We start from the raw sequence: 16573 nt of genomic DNA on the forward strand, positions 1-16573 counted from the left end.
CCCAAAGCAGCAGGAGGCATATTTTTGTTAAGTGCACATGAGACCTTCTCCAGGATAGACCATATGTTAGAATACAAAACAGGTCTCAACAAAGTGTACAAGTTTGCAATTATCACTGGAAATCAATTGCAGAGGAAAAACTGGAAAATTCCCCAAAGTGAGTAAATTAGACAACGTACTCTTAAATAACACAATTTAACTCATAACAAGGATTATTATTTTTTTTTTTCCAATTCCAGTTAGAAGCAAACTGGAGAATGATGCTTATGGCCCAACTGGAAATCAGGTGATGCCCTGGGCAAGTCAGCTCCTGTGGAGGAAGTAGACCTGTATGAGGTAAGTCCTGTTATAGCCACACGATGGCCTTGGGGTCGCTCCCCAGAGCAGGGTGGGGATCTGGTCAGACAATATCGTGGATCCACCAACTAATAGTTGTTTGTATAAAGTTAAAGAATTCTGAGGAAATGAATATTTAAGATACCTGTGGGGCAAAGAGGAGGAGGGCCTGCTGATATGAGAGAAGGCGTGTCTTCTGCTCTGCTGGGTGAGGGGGAGATTTGAGTGGGACTGTCCTGGGCATGGCTGTTCTTGGTTTTCTAAGCCAAGAGAATAGCTGCGGATCCACATGCATCCTTACAGCAGCGTGGCATAAGCTAAATGGTAAGGCCTAAAGAACACAGGAAAATGAATCAAGGAACCCAGGGAAAATAGGCAAAGGAAAGAGGCACAGCTTAGATTAATGCCATAGAGGTTGCCCACAAGACTACATGAGAATACTCCTAGGAGCACATGGGAGGGGACACCAGGTCAATAGAGTGACCTGGAACAGGAGTGGACATTGGAGAGGAATCCAGAGAGGAGTGTCCTGAAAGTCTAGGGACTCAGGAGTCTCAGAAGGACATGGCACCAAATGTTAAAAGGAAGACCAGGCAGACACTGCTAGGTTTTCATCTCCTTCCTCTTTCCACTGGTCTGAAGAAAAATAGCTAAGAATGAAGTCTTTGGGACATTAAGATTACTTATAAAACACAAAACTGGGGGGGAGAAGACAAGATGGCTGACTGAAGCCAGCTTTCCACAGAGGCTCCTGTCCAGCAGGAGAGTTAAAGGACAAAAATTCAGCAAGTAACCTGGTGGATTTGAGCTGCACTAACAGAGAAGGTTGAAGAACACACGTCAACCCTGCTGAGGTGAGCTGTGACCACAAGGATACAAACTAAAGGTACGAAATCCATCACCAAGCGGATGGGAGTCCCCTCCCCCATGAGAACACCTCAGAGTGCCCCACAAACAATTGGGCAAAGTTCAACGGTCCTCCCACTACACTCCACGGGATAGACCCTCTAAAAACTGGACCTACCTCCCCCTACTAGGGTGCCACAGCATCCTCCTGCCAGGCATAAAACTGTATAAACTGTATATAGTCTCTACCTGGAACTCTGAGCTCCCAGTGCTTCCCTTTACTCACACTGAGGTCTGGAGGCCAGTCCTGGTCGGTGGAGAGGGGATCGCACCTGAGTGGCAGTTCCCTGAGGCACAGTGCGACAGCTGTCTTTTAGTGACAATACGGCCAGGCATAAAACTGTGTAAAGCTGTGTGTGTTCTCTGCCTGCAACCCCAGGCTCCCAGCGCTCCCCTCACTCCCCTCTGCTCTCGCTCCAAGGTCTGGAGGCCTGTACCCCAGGGGTCCAAACCCTTGGGCGATTGCTTGAGGGGTGTAGACAGTGCTGGGCTGCAGCTGGTCATTGCAGACTCTGGGGTACAGGAGCAGAGAGAGGATGGTTGGCTGGAAGGGAGCTACACTGGAGCAGCAGTTGCCTGAGCCATAAAACAGCTGCCCTCTTTTGCTAGCAATACGGCTTACTACCGAATATTCTGAAGCCACACCCCCTGTCTCCCTGGGCAACCAGAGACTCTGAGTATAGGATTTGCCTGAGGCTACTCCAATTTGAAAATCAGGGAAACTCCCAGGGCAGGGCTGACCCAGAGGTCCGCTTTACTAAACCTAAGATGCACCTGGCCCTCAGGGGATTGTCAGCCTATAGACAATACAAGAGTAAAGACAAGCTGATTTGGAACTCAATTCAGCTTCTCTTCTGCAGGGGAACCGCAGAGTTGTTCTGTTCTGTTCTGTCAGTAACATTAATCAGGGGCGAGACTGGACCTGAGTGAAAACACCCCAACCTTCATGAAGCGCCCTAGGTTGTCAGGCCTCACCTCCTCCTGCCAGAGAGAGGCAGAGCGCAGCGGCCTGGCAGACTTCCTTGTGATTCAGGCAGGTGCAAACTCCTAGAGTACCGATTCACTACAGGCAACTGGGTCAGCCAACTGCAGGGCTATCAGTGAGTGGGTGTGACAACGGTGCAAGGTGGGAAACAAGGCATCAACCTTCCCAGACTGATCTATTGGCTGGGTGGCTCCTCCTGACTCCACGCAGCACTGGAACAAGCCACACCAGAGTAGTCACCAGACCCCTGTGATCCAGTTCCCAGAGACCTCTTAAACTCTCTCACCTGAGACAGTTGCAGACTGAGACAATTGATTTGGACTTTTTGAACTGAACCAATTGCCTGAGGACAAATCAGGTGGTGTCCTGGGTGCACGGTGGTAGGAAGGTTTGATTTTTCTTTTCCAATTGTTTGCCAGTGGGGTGACTTAATTGCTGATATGTCTCCACAGGTGAGACTTCAATCCAGAGTATCTGTTTCACTAGGGTGGAACAGAAACCAGATGAAAACAAGACAGAACCATTTAGCCCCACCACACCAGACAGGGCCCCAGTTTCTCAGACCACAACACTGTACAGGCCCTCGACAAAGCCCCAGGGGGGAAAAATCAGAGGGAGTAAAACAATCATGGGGCGGAATCAGCAGCAAAACTCTGGTAACATGAATAACCAGAATAGATCAACCCCCTCCAAGGAAAGATATGGTAGATGCAATTGAAGATCCCATTCATAAACAACTAGCTGACATGTCAGAAATTGAATTCAGAATTTGGATTGCAGACAAGATTAACAAAGTGGAATTAGGAATTCGAGGAGAAATTCAAAAGTTGTCTCAAGAATTTAACAAATTTAAAGAAAAAACCACCAAAGACTTAGACACACTGAAGCAAGAATTTGCAGCCCTCAAAGATATGAAAAATACAGTAGAATCTCTCAGCAACAGAATGGAGCAAACAGAAGAAAGGATTTCTGACATCGAAGATAAAGCCTTTGAACACTCCCAAACTCTCAAAGAGGAAGAGAAATGGAGAGCAAAAATGGATCATTCTCTCAGAGAGCTCTGGGATAATTCAAAGAAGGCAAATATCCGAATCATAGGAGTTCCAGAAACAGATGAAGTGGCCTCGCTGGGCACAGAGGCCCTTCTGCATGAAATTATGAAAGAGAATTTTCCAGACATGCCTAGAGATTCTGAAATTCAGATAGCAGACAGCTTCAGAACCCCAGCATGACTCAACTCCAATAAGACATCTCCCAGGCATATCATAATTAACTTCACTAAAGTTAATATGAAGGAGAAAATCCTCAAAGCTGCCAGGAGAAAGAAAACCATTACCTTCAAAGGGAAGAATATTAGAATGACTGCAGCTCTCTCTGCTGAAACTTTTCAAGCCAGAAGAGGGTGGTCACTGACTTTTAATCTCCTAAAGCAAAATAACTTTCAACCCTGGATCTTGTATCCAGCTAAACTGAGTTTCATTTATGATGGAGAAATTAAATACTTTAATGACATTCATATGTTGAAGAAATTTGCCATAACTAAACCAGCTCTTCAGGATATTCTCAGACCTATCCTCCATAATGACCAACCCAATCCTATACCACAAAAGTAAACTCACTCAGAAACTTCGGATCAAACTCCAATTTCCACACTGGTGAAAGGATTAAAAATGCCCACTGGACTTTTGAAAAACTCAATACCCAAAACTTCACCAGACTTATCAATATTCTCCATTAATGTGAACGGCTTAAACTGTCCTCTAAAGAGGCATAGGTTAGCTGACTGGATACAAAAACTCAGGCCAGATATCTGTTGCATACAAGAGTCACATCTTAACTTAAAAGACAAATACAGACTCAGGGTGAAAGGATAGTCATCCATATTTCAAGCAAATGATAATCAGAAAAAAGCAGGTGTTGCAATTTCATTTGCAGATACAATAGGCTTTAAACCAACAAAAGTAAGGAAGGACAAGAATGGTCACTTCATATTTGTTAAGGGTAATACTCAATATGATGAGATCTCAATGATTAATATCTATGCACCCAACCAGAATGCACCTCAATTTATAAGAGAAACTCTAACAGACATGAGCAACTTGATTTCCTCCAGCTCCATAATAGTCGGAGATTTCAACACTCCTCTGGCAGTGTTGGATCCATCCTCCAAAAGAAGCTGAGCAAAGAAATCTTAGACTTAAACCTAACCATCCAACATTTGGATTTAGCAGACATCTACAGAACATTTCATCCCAACAAAACTGAATACACATACTTCTCATCAGCCCATGGAACTTACTCCAAAATCGATCCCATCTTAGGTCACAAGTCTAACCTCAGTAAATTTAAAGGAATAGAAATTATTCCATGCATCTTCTCGGACCACCATGGAATAAAACTTGAGCTGAGTAACAACAGGAATCTGCATACTCATACAAAAACATGGAAGTTAAATAACCTTATGCTGAATGATAGCTGGGTCAGAGATGAGATTAAGAAAGAAATGACCAATTTTTTGGAACAAAACGACAATGAAGACACAAACTATCAGAACCTCTGGGACACCGCAAAGACAGTTCTAAGAGGGAAATTTATAGCACTGCAAGCCTTCCTCAAGAGAACGGAAAGAGAGGAAGTTAACAACTTAATGGGACATCTCAAGCAACTGGAAAAGGAAGAACATTCCAACTCCAAACCCAGTAGAAGAAAAGAAATAACCAAAATTAGAGCAGAATTAAATGAAATTGAAAACAAAAGAATAATACAACAGATCAATAAATCAAAAAGCTGGTTTTTCAAAAAGGTCAATAAAATAGATAAACCTTTGGCCAACCTAATCAGGAAAAAAAGAGTAAAATCTCTAATCTCATCAATCAGAAACAACAAAGACGAAATAATAGCAGACTCCTCAGAAATCCAAAAAAATCCTTAATGAATATTACAAGAAACTGTATTCTCAGAAACATGAAAATCTGAAGGAAATTGACTGATACTTGGAAGCACGTCACCTTCCAAGACTTAGCCAGAATCAAGTGGAAATATTGAACAGGCCAATATCAAGTTCAAAATAGCATCAACCATACAAAATCTCCCTAAAAAAAAAAATCCCGGGACCAGATGGTTTCACGTCAGAATTCTACCAAACCTTTAAAGAGGAATTAGTACCTATATTACTCAACCTGTTCCAAAAGGTAGAAAAAGAAGGAAGACTACCTAACACGTTCTATGAAGCAAACGTCACCCTGATCCCCAAACCAGGAAAAGACCCAACAAGAAAAGAAAATTATAGACCAATATCACTAATGATATAGATGCAAAAATATTCAACAAGATCCTAACAAACAGAATCCAGCAACACATCAAACAAATTATACATCATGACCAAGTTGGTTTTATCCCAGGGTCTCAAGGCTGGTTCAATATACGTAAATCTATAAATGTAATCCAGCACATAAACAAATTAAAAAACAAAGACGATGTGATTCTCTCAATCGATGCAGAAAAAGGTTTTGATAATATCCAGCATCCCTTCATGATCAGAACACTTAAGAAAATCGGTATAGAAGGGACATTTCTTAAACTGATAGAGACCATCTACAGCAAACCCACAGCCAATATCATATTGAATGGAGTTAAGTTGGAATCATTTCCACTCAGATCAGGAACCAGACAAGGTTGCCCATTGTCTCCATTGCTTTTTAACATTGTAATGGAAGTTTTAGCCACCGCAATTAGGGAAGAAAAGGCGATCAAGGGTATCCATATAAGGTCAGAAGAGATCAAACTTTCGCTCTTCGCAGATGATATGATTGTATATCTGGAAAACACTAGGGACTCTACTACAAAACTCTTAGACGTGATCAAGGAATACAGCAGCGTCTCAGGTTACAAAATCAACATTCATAAATCGGTAGCCTTTATATATACCAACAATAGTCAAGTTGAAAAAACAGTTAAGGACTCTATCCCATTCACAGTAGTGCCAAAGAAGATGAAATATTTGGGAATTTATCTAACAAAGGACGTGAAAGATCTCTATAAAGAGAACTATGAAACTCTAAGAAAAGAAATAGCTGAAAATGTTAACAAATGGAAAAACATACCATGCTCATGGCTGGGAAGAAGCAACATTGTTAAAATGTCCATACTACCCAAAGCAATATATAATTTCAGTGCAATCCCTATTAAAGCTCCACTGTTATACTTTAAGGATCTTGAAAAAACAATACTTCGTTTTATATGGAATCAGAAAAAACCTCGAATAGCCAAGACATTACTCAGAAATAAAAACAAATCAGGAGGAAATATGCTACCGGACCTCAGACTATACTACAAATCGATAGTGATCAAAACAGCATGGTATTGGCACAAAAACAGAGAAGTAGATGTCTGGAACAGAATAGAGAACCAAGAGATGAACCCAGCTACTTACCGTTATTTAATCTTTGACAAGCCAATTAAAAACATTCAGTGGGGAAAAGATTCCCTATTTAACAAATGGTGCTGGGTGAACTGGCTGGCAACCTGTAGAAGACTGAAACTGGACCCACACCCTTCACCATTAACTAAGATAGACTCTCATTGGATTAAAGATTTAAACTTAAGACATGAAACTATAAAGATACTAGAGGAGAGTGCAGGGAAAACCCTTAAAGAAATTGGTCTAGGTGAGTATTTTATGAGGAGGACCCCCAGGGCAATTGAAGCAGCTTCAAAAATACACTACTTGGACTTGATCAAACTAAAAAGCTTCTGCACAGCCAAGAATACAGTAAGTAAAGCAAGCAAACAGCCCTCAGAATGGGAGAAAATATTTGCAGGTTATGTCTCCAACAAAGGTTTAACAACCAGAATCCACGGAGAACTCAAATGCATTAGCAAGAATAGAACAAGGGATCCCATCGCAGGCTGGGCAAGGGATTTGAAGAGAAACTTCTCTGAAGAAGACAGGTGCGCGGCCTTCAGAAATATGAAAAAATGCTCATCATCTTTAATCATCAGAGAAAAGCAAATCAAAACTACTTTGAGATACCATCTAACTCCAGTGAGACTAGCCTATATCACAAAATCCCAAGACCTGGGTGGCACCTGTGGCTCAAGGAGTAGGGCGCCGGTCCCATATGCCGGAGGTGGCAGGTTCAAACCTAGCCCCGGCCAAAAACAAAAAAAACAAAACAAAACAAAATCCCAAGACCAGAGATGTTGGCGTGGATGTGGAGAAAAGGGAACACTTTTGCACTGCTGGTGGGAATGCAAATTAATACATTCCTTTTGGAAAGCGATATGGAAAACACTTAGAGATCTAAAAATAGATCTGCCATTCAATCCTGTAATCCCTCTACTGGGCATATACACAGAAGACTAAAAATCACATCATAACAAAGATATTTGTACCAGAATCTTTATTGCAGCCCAATTCATAATTGCTAAGTCATGGAAGAAGCCCAAGTGCCCATCAATCCACGAATGGATTAATAAATTGTGGTATATGTACACCATGGAATATTATGCAGCCTTAAAGAAAGACAGAGACTTTACCTCTTTCATGTTTACATGGATGGAGCTGGAACATATTCTTCTTAGTAAAGTATCTCAAGAATGGAAGAAAAAGTACCCAATGTACTCAGCCCTACTATGAAACTAATTTAGGGTTTTCACATGAAAGCTATAACCCAGTTACAACCTAAGAATAGGGGAAAGGGGGAAAGGGAGGGGAGGGAGGGGGGATGGGGGTAGAGGGAAGGGGATCTTACAAGGGTATATGTGAAACTTGGTAAACGGTCTGTGAAGCTAGTGAATGATGCCCCATGAATATATCAATGTACACAGCTATGATTTAATAAAAAAAATAAATAAATAAAAGAGAAAACTGAAAAAAAAAAAAAAAAAAGGAAGACCAGATATACACGTGAGGTTAGAACCAGATGGAGGCTGGTGCTGGCAGATTCAGATAAATGGGGGAGGGGGAGGAGGGAAAAGCACAGGATCGGACTGAAGTGGACTGAAGAGGAAAAGGAAGGACAGCAAGCCGGGTAAATGCTCTTCAGGGCACTCAGCTGGGGCTTGGGAGAGGAAGAATGATGAGTTCGGGACAGGAAGAGAAAAACTGGAAGAGAGTGGGGTGGTGGGTGCTTGATTCAGGGCCGAATGGGGATAATCCCATTGAAAGGCAGCAACTGAGGGGCTTGCATTTTGAGCAGTGGTCCAGGATGACAGCCACAGGAATAAGCCTTTGGCCTCTGGAGTCAGGCTGCCTTGGCTGTGGCCCACCCCTCCCTAACTTTGCCACCGTAGGCATCTTGCTTGACCTTTCTTTTACTGAGTCTGCTTATCTCTAAAGAGAAGACAAAGAAGATCAGGCTTACTTCATGGGGCTGTTGTGAGAAGTGAGGGAAATCCTACTTATAAAATGCTTAATTTAGTGCCTGGGGCAAAATGAGGACCTATTAAATATAAACAGGCCAATATTGCTGTTTCACCGTCAGGTAACAGATGTAACAAGACTGTAAACAGACTTCAGGGTTCCAAATATGAATCTGGGAACACTGTATACGTGCTCGTTCAGGCAGAGGGCCCGTAGACTGTTGGCTTTGCTGAAGGTTGAGGAGATGGCAGGGTAGTGCCTCCGAAGATGGCCTAGTGCTCAAGTCAGGGATGGATGCTGAGTCGTCAACAGTGGTTGGTATTCATACCTGTTTCTATGTGTTAGATACTGTGATGAGGGCTTTATTAGGATAAATTATCTCTCTTTCTTTCTCTGTCTATCCTCTATCCATCCTCTAGTTTATCTAAACACATCCTGAGAATTTATTTGTACTTACACTTTTATACTTATTGCATAATAATTTAAATTTGATGTGAGGGTATGTGTGAAATAGACAATATTTCATTTCTAACACCTAGAACTTACTCTTTTCTTAATTTTATCTTTAAAATGCAAATCAGATGTATCTCTCACTGACCCTTCTCTACATCAGCCCTGCTGCAGTTAACCTAACCACGTAACATGCTGCATGTGTCTGAATGGAACATCCACCTATCTCAGTGGGCCTCCATGTTGTACATCAGTCACATTGCAAGTTTCTTGGGGAGAAGGTTCTATTTCTTTTTCAACTCCTCAGAATCTATTACAATGTTCTTTAAACCATTGGCGTGCATCAGATTGTGTGGAATAAATATAAATTAAGTGTATCAAAAGTGAGGTCAATAGGTTTAGCAAGCAAGAGTCGGTAAAGACTGGCTTTACCTCGGATGCATTTTTTGCTTTCCCATTCTTTGATGATTTCAACAAAGGTCTGTACAGCTATTGTCACTTACTCTGACGGGGAAGACCTGGTAACAGGCACCAAGCCCCTGCTCCCTTCAAGTCTTTGAGCATCGTTTGCAAGGTGGCTTTTCCACTTCCTGGCAGGTGGTGAAGTGGCGTTGTGATGCTTCAAAGGGAAGCAATGAACAGTTCAGCACTGCCAGGGCCAGGTGCTTTTCCAGGAAGAAATTTCTTTTTTTCAGAAACTGCTGAGCTTGTTTCTGTGGCTGATAATTAACAGATTCTTCTTCACCCTTTCAGGGAGAATTTCCTTTTTTCCTTGCCCCTGGCAGTGACCAGCATATTTCTTAAAGACAGCTCAGTTAAATCCCCAGGAGAGAAAGAATAAGAATAGTTCTTAGCAAATTATGGCAAGAGGAAATTCTTTTCTAAGGAGTTTAAATTAGGAACTATATTGGCTTTAAATAGTGTTTGGTCCCATTTGGAGAAACTTAGTGAAATGTCTTCAAACATTTTAAAATCATTTATAAATTACACTATTAATTATAAATTTTCTATGTTAGTAAATAAACTAGGTGACTCAACTAAAAATATCTCAGAATACTTTAAATGTGCTCAAACTGTAAACTTAGTAAAATTTCACTTGGAAATCACAAGTCTAAATGAATTACTCAATTATGCATTTTAAATTAGAATAACAAGGCTGATCTGTTGTTTTAATTGGCCAAATTCTTATAACAAGTTCACAAACATAAGAAATGCACAATATTAACATTAATACTGTGGTTTAGATCCACTTATGTATTTCTATACTTAATTCTAAATCTTACAAGAGTTTAAAGATGCTTAATCATCACAGAAATATTTATGCCATCACCCAAATTTTCAAGGATATCATTTCATGGAATATTGTCTTAATGAAATTTAAGTTGAAATTCTGTAAGAATGGAGGATTTGGGCTGGGACAGATTGGATTCTTGCTGATGACACTGACTTTGTCCTATTGTGACACTCCCGTGGCCTTCTTAGTCCCTAATCCTGTTCAGGTTGTATATCATCCACCTTTTTCGTCTATTTACACGAGAACCCTCAGCATCTTTCATCTCTCTTATGTTCTTTTTATTTTTTAGGAGGTGTTGGCAGAGGGATCTTATTCTACCTACATAGCAAAGTGTGCTAACCCTTAATGATTAAAAAAAACCACATTTTAGTATATTTCATAATTTTCTGGGTCATGTATTTGGGCTGGAATCCTGTGGTTCATTCTTTTGCTCCATCCAATGACCTCTATTAATACCACTTGGAGCAAGATGCAACCAGTTGAACCCCATGACATTGCTGGCCCACACAAGTGGAAAATATAATAAAGTGGTTTGAAGGGTCCAAGATGTTTTACTGACATATTTTGTCCTTTGGGGGAATAGATGGAAGGTGAAGCTTAGCTCAGACTACAAATTAATTGCCTACAGGAGACCTGATTAACAATGTGACCTTAAAGAACTCGTGCTTCTTCTCTGGCTGCCCTGAGGACTAAGAGAAAATGTTCCTGTCAATGATCCTGTTGTGTGGACTTCTTTGATCTGACCTCAGAAGTCTCTTCCACTGCACTTGATTGGTCTCAGAATCACGAGCCCCATCCATAGTCAAGAGAAGACACAGATCCCTCCTTTCTCCTTCCTATGGTGGAAATGCTGATGAATATCTGATCATGTGTTAAAACTGTCACAGAGTAAGATATTTAAAGATATTTTCCAAGGCCAAAAGGTCTATGCATATGATGTGCATCCTTCTCAAATATTTTCTGTATTTTAGGAACACATGACTAGAGATACCTAAAAAAACATCTAATTACATTCTAGGGCTATGGCATGATATTATCTGATGATCTGGTCATGACTTTAAAAGGACATTCTACTTGATAAATAAATTTGAATGGTCATTCCACTGATGAAATCATTTATGAAAAAATAATTTTGTACTTTTTCATTCATGAATGAATAAAGCATCTAATGAACATACTTTTAGAATGTATTCCTCGAAGCATTAATTTAGACTTTAATGTTTTCTTGAACTGTCTTGATTGATAAATGTGCACTGAAAAATATTTTATATTCTCACATACCCAGCTCAACATACATATATTGAGTATCTTCTCTAAGTGAAGTAAGTATTAAAAGAAGTCTGGATTTTACCAGGTGTCGAGGCTTGGGATGTTATGCAAGATGAAAGAGACAACATGAGCAGCCAAGGTTAGAAAGCACGTAACATCCGCCCAGAGTACAAAAAAGAAAGTAAAACCACCTTGGACCCTTCAAACCATTTTATTATATTTTATAGATCTGCGGGCCAGGAATACCATGGGTTCAGCTGGGTAATTCTGTTCCACATGATATTTTTTGTTGTTGTTGGGGATTCATTGAGAGTACAATAAGCCAGGTTACACTGATTGCATTTGTTTGGTAAAGTCCCTCTTGCAATCGTGGCTTGCCCCCAAAAGGTGTGGCACACACCAAGGCCCCACCCCTCCCTCCTTCCCTCTCTCAGCTCTTCCTTTCCCCGCCCCTCCCTCCTTCTTTCTCTCTCTGCTTTCCTCTTCTCCCACCCCCACAGTGACCTTAATTGTCATTAATTGTCCTCATATCAAAATTGAGTACATAGGGTTCATGCTTCTCCATTCCTGTGATGCTTTACTAAGAATAATGTCTTCTACTTCCATCCAGGTTAATATGAAGGATGTAAAGTCTCCATTTTTTTTAGTAGCTGAATAGTATTCCATGGTGTACATATAGCACAGCTTGTTAATCCATTCCTGGGTTGGTGGGCATTTAGGCTGTTTCCACATTTTGGCGATTGTAAATTGAGCTGCAATAAACAGTCTAGTACAAGTGTTCTTATGATAAAAGGATTTTTTTCCTTTGGTGTAGATGCCCAGTAATGGGATTGCAGGATCAAATGGGAGGTCTAGCTTGAGTGCTTTGAGCTTTCTCCATACTTCCTTCCAGAAAGGTTGTACTAGTTTGCAGTCCCACCAGCAGTGTAAAAGTATTCCCTTCTCTCTACATCCACGCCAGCATCTGCAGTTTTGAGATTTTGTGATGTGGGCCATTCTTGCTGGGGTTAGATGGTATCTTAGGGTGGTTTTGATTTGCATTTCTTTAATAGATAGGGATGGTGAACATTTTTTCATGTGTTTGTTAGCCATTTGTCTGTCTTCTTTAGAAGGTTCTATTCATGTCTCTTGCCCATTGATATATGAGATTGTTGGCTTTTTTCATGTGGATTAATTTGAGTTCTCTATAGATCCTAGTTATCAAGCTTTTGTCTGATTGAAAATATGCAAATATCCTTTCCCATTGTGTAGGTTGTCTATTTGCTTTGGTTGTTGTCTCCTTGGCTGTACAGAAGCTTTTCAGTTTAATGAATTCCCATTTGTTTATTTTTGTTGTTGTTGCAATTGCCATGGCAGTCTTCTTCATGAAGTCTTTCCCCAGGCCAATATCTTCCAGTGTTTTTCCTATGTTTTCTATGAGGATTTTTATTGTTTCATGCCTTAAATTTAAGTCCTTTATCCATCTTGAATCAATTTTTTTGAGTGGGGAAATGTGTGGGTCCAGTTTCAGTCTTTTACATGTGGATATCCAGTTCTCCCAACACCATTTATTGAACAGGGAGTCTTTCCCCCAAGGTATGTTCTTGTTTGGTTTATCAAAGATTATTTTGTTGTAAGATGTTAGTTTCATTTCCTGGTTTTCTATTCAATTCCAAGTGTCTATGTCTCTATTTTTGTGCCAGTACCATGCTGTCTTGACCACTATGGCTTTGTAGTACAGCCTAAAATCTGGTATGGTGATGCCCCCAGCTTTATTTTTATTACTAAGAACTGCCTTAGCTATACGGGTTTTTTTATGGTTCCATGCAAAATGCAGAATCGTTTTTTCCAAATCTTGAAAGTATACGATGTTGGTATTTTAATAAGAGTGGCATTGAATAGGTAGATTGCTTTGGGAAGTATAGACATCTTAACAATGTTGATTCTTCCCATCCATGAGCATGGGAATGTTCTTCCATTCATAATATCCTCTGCTATTTCCTTTCTGAGGATTTCATAATTTTCTTGATAGAGGTCCTTCACCTCCTTTGTTAGGTATATTCCTAGGTATTTCATTTTCTTTGAAACTATGGTGAAGGGAGTTGTGTCCTTAATTAGCTTTTCATCTTAACTGTTATTGGTGTATACAAAGGCTACTGACTTGTGGACATTGATTTTATATCCTGAAACATTACTGTATGTTTCAATGACTTCTAGGAGTCTTATGGTTGAGTCTTTGGGATTCTCTAAGTATAAGATTGTGTCATCAGCAAAGAGGGAGAGTTTGACCTCCTCTGCTCCCATTCGGATGCCCTTTATTTCCTTGTCTTGCCTAATTGTATTGGCTAGAACTTCTAGTACTATGTTGAATAGTAAAGGTGACAGAGGACAACCTTGTCTGGTTCCAGTTCTAAGAGGAAAAGCTTTCAGTTTTACTCCATTCAGTAAAGTATTAGCTGTGGGTTTGTCATAGATAGCTTCAATCCATTTTAGAAATGTGCCACCTATGCCTATACTCTTCAGTGTTCTAATTAGAAAAGGATGCTGGATTTTATCGAATGCTTTTTCTCCATCTATTGAGAGGATCATATGATCTTTATTTTTGCTTCTGTTAATACGGTGGATAACGTTTTTGGACTTGCATATGTTAAACCATCCTTGCATCCCTGGGATGAAACCTACTTGATCATGATGTATGACTTTTTTGATGATAAGCTGTAATCTTTTGGCTAGGATTTTGTTGAGAATTTTTGCATCTATATTCATGAGTGAAATTGGTCTGAAATTCTCCTTTTGGGTTGGGTCTTTTCCTGGTTTTGGTATCGGGGTGATGTTTGCTTCATAGAACATGTTGGGGAAGATTCCTTCCTCCTCAATTTTTTGGAATAATTTCTGCAGTACAGGAATAAACTCTTCCTTGAAGGTTTGATAGAATTCTGGTGTGAAGCCATCTGGACCAGGGCATTTTTTGGTTGGAAGCTTTTTTATTGTTTCTTTAATCTCAGTGCTTGAAATTGGTCTGTTCAGGAGCTCTATTTCTTCCTGGCTAAGTCTAGGGAGAGGGCGTGATTGCAAATATTGATCTATTTCCTTCACATTGTCAAATTTCTGGGCATAGAGTTTCTGGTAGTATTCAGAGACGATTTCTTGTATCTCTGTGGGATCAGTTGTTATTTCCCCTTTATCATTTCTGATTGAGGTTACTAGAGATTTTACTTTTCTATTTCTAGTTAATCTGGCCAATGGTTTCTCTATTTTATTTATTTTTTTCGAAAAACCAACTCCTTGTTTCATTAATGTTTTGAATAATTCTTTTGTTTTCAATTTCATTGATCTTTGATTTGCTTTTGGATATTTCTTTTCTTCTACTGGGTTTAGGCTAGATTGTTCTTCTTTTTCCAATTCCATAAGGTGGCTTGTGAGTTTGTTGACATGCTCTCTCCTCCTGTTTTTCAAATGTAGGCATCTAAAGTGATGAATTTTCCTCTCAAAACTGCTTTTGCAGCATCCCACAGGTTTTGGTAGCTTGTGTTTTCCTTGTTGTTATGCTGAAGGAAGTTAATGATTTCCTGTTTTTTACTTCCTGCACCCATCGGTCATTCAACAGAAGGTTGTTTAATTTCCTTGTCTTTGGGTGGGGTCGAATGTTTTTGTTAGAGTTGAGTTCCATCCTTAGGGCCTTATGGTCTGAGAAGATACAAGGTAAAATTTCAATTCTTTTGATTCTGTTGATATTTGTTTTGTGTCCCAGGATATGATCAATTTTGGAGAATGTTCCATGGGGTGATGAGAAGAATGTATATTCTTTATCTTTGGCATGGAGTGTTGTATATGCGTCTATCAAGCACAGTTGTTCTAGGGTCTCATTTAAATCTCTTATATCTTTGTTTAATTTCTGTTTAGAGGATCTGTCCAGCTCTGTAAGAGGAGTGTCAAAGTCCCCTGTTATTATGGTATTATCAGATATCATATTGCTTAGACTGAGTAAGGTCTGTTTCAAGAATCTGGGAGCATTTAAATTGGGTGCATAAATATTTAGAATTGAAACATCTTCTTGTTGTATTTTTCCCTTGACCAATATAAAGTGACCATCTTTGTCTTTCTTGACTTTAGTTGCTTTAAATCCACATGTATCTGAAAATAAGATTGCAACTCCTCTTTTCTTCTGAATTCCATTTGCCTGAAAAATTGTCTTCCAACCCTTGACTCAAAGTTTTAATTTGTCTTTTGAAGACTGGTGTGTTTCCTGCAGACAGCAAATGGATGGCTTGTGTTTTTTAATCCAGTCAGCCAATCTATGTTTCTTCAGTGGGGAATTCAAGCCATTAACTTTTATTGAGATAATTGGTAAGTGTGGTAGTTTTCTATTCATCTTTTTTTGTGAGAGTCCATTGCTTAGTTTTATCTTTTGCATCAGTGTGGAAGTTAGGTTTTGTCCTTTAATTTCTGAGTTCTTACTTTGCTGCTGTTCCATTGTGGTGGTCAGTGTGTAGGACAGTTGAAGTATTTCCTGTAGATCTGGTCTGACTGTGGCAAATTTCCTCAATGTTTGTATATCCATAAATGATTTGATTTTTCCATCAATTTTCTTTTTTCTTTTTTTTAAATAATTTTATTTTATTTATTATTTTATTTATTTTTGAGACAGAGCCTCAAGCTGTCATCCTGGGTAGAGTCCTATGGCATCACGGCTCACAGCAACCTCCAGCTCCTGGGGTCAAGCGAGTCTCCTGCCTCCGCCTCCCAGGTACCCGGGACCACAGGTGCCCGCCACAATGCCTGGCTTTTTTTTCTAGAGACAGAGTCTCACTGTACTGCCCTCTGGTAGAGTGCCGTGGCGTCACACGGCTTACAGCAACCTCTAACGCTTGGGATTATGCGATTCTCTTGCCTCAGCCTCCCGAGCAGCTGGGACTACAGGCGCCCGCCACAATGCCCGGCTATTTTTCTGTTGCAGTTTGGCCGGGGCTGGGTCCGAACCCGCCGCCCT

General features: G+C 40.2%; 1 protein-coding gene across 1 annotated transcript in view; it reads left to right on the top strand.

Annotated features, from left to right (window-relative positions):
* Window positions 1-299: 299 nt before the first annotated feature.
* Window positions 300-16573, top strand: part of LOC128586078 (arginase-1-like) — a 67657-nt gene continuing 51383 nt past the window's right edge. Inside the window, exon 1 of the mRNA XM_053591608.1 lies at window positions 300-336. The gene's annotated coding sequence lies outside the window, so the exon portion shown is untranslated. The remainder of the gene's footprint in view (window positions 337-16573) is intronic.

Source organism: Nycticebus coucang, chromosome 5, assembly GCF_027406575.1.
Source record: "Nycticebus coucang isolate mNycCou1 chromosome 5, mNycCou1.pri, whole genome shotgun sequence".
Classification (NCBI taxonomy): Eukaryota; Metazoa; Chordata; class Mammalia; order Primates; family Lorisidae; genus Nycticebus; species Nycticebus coucang.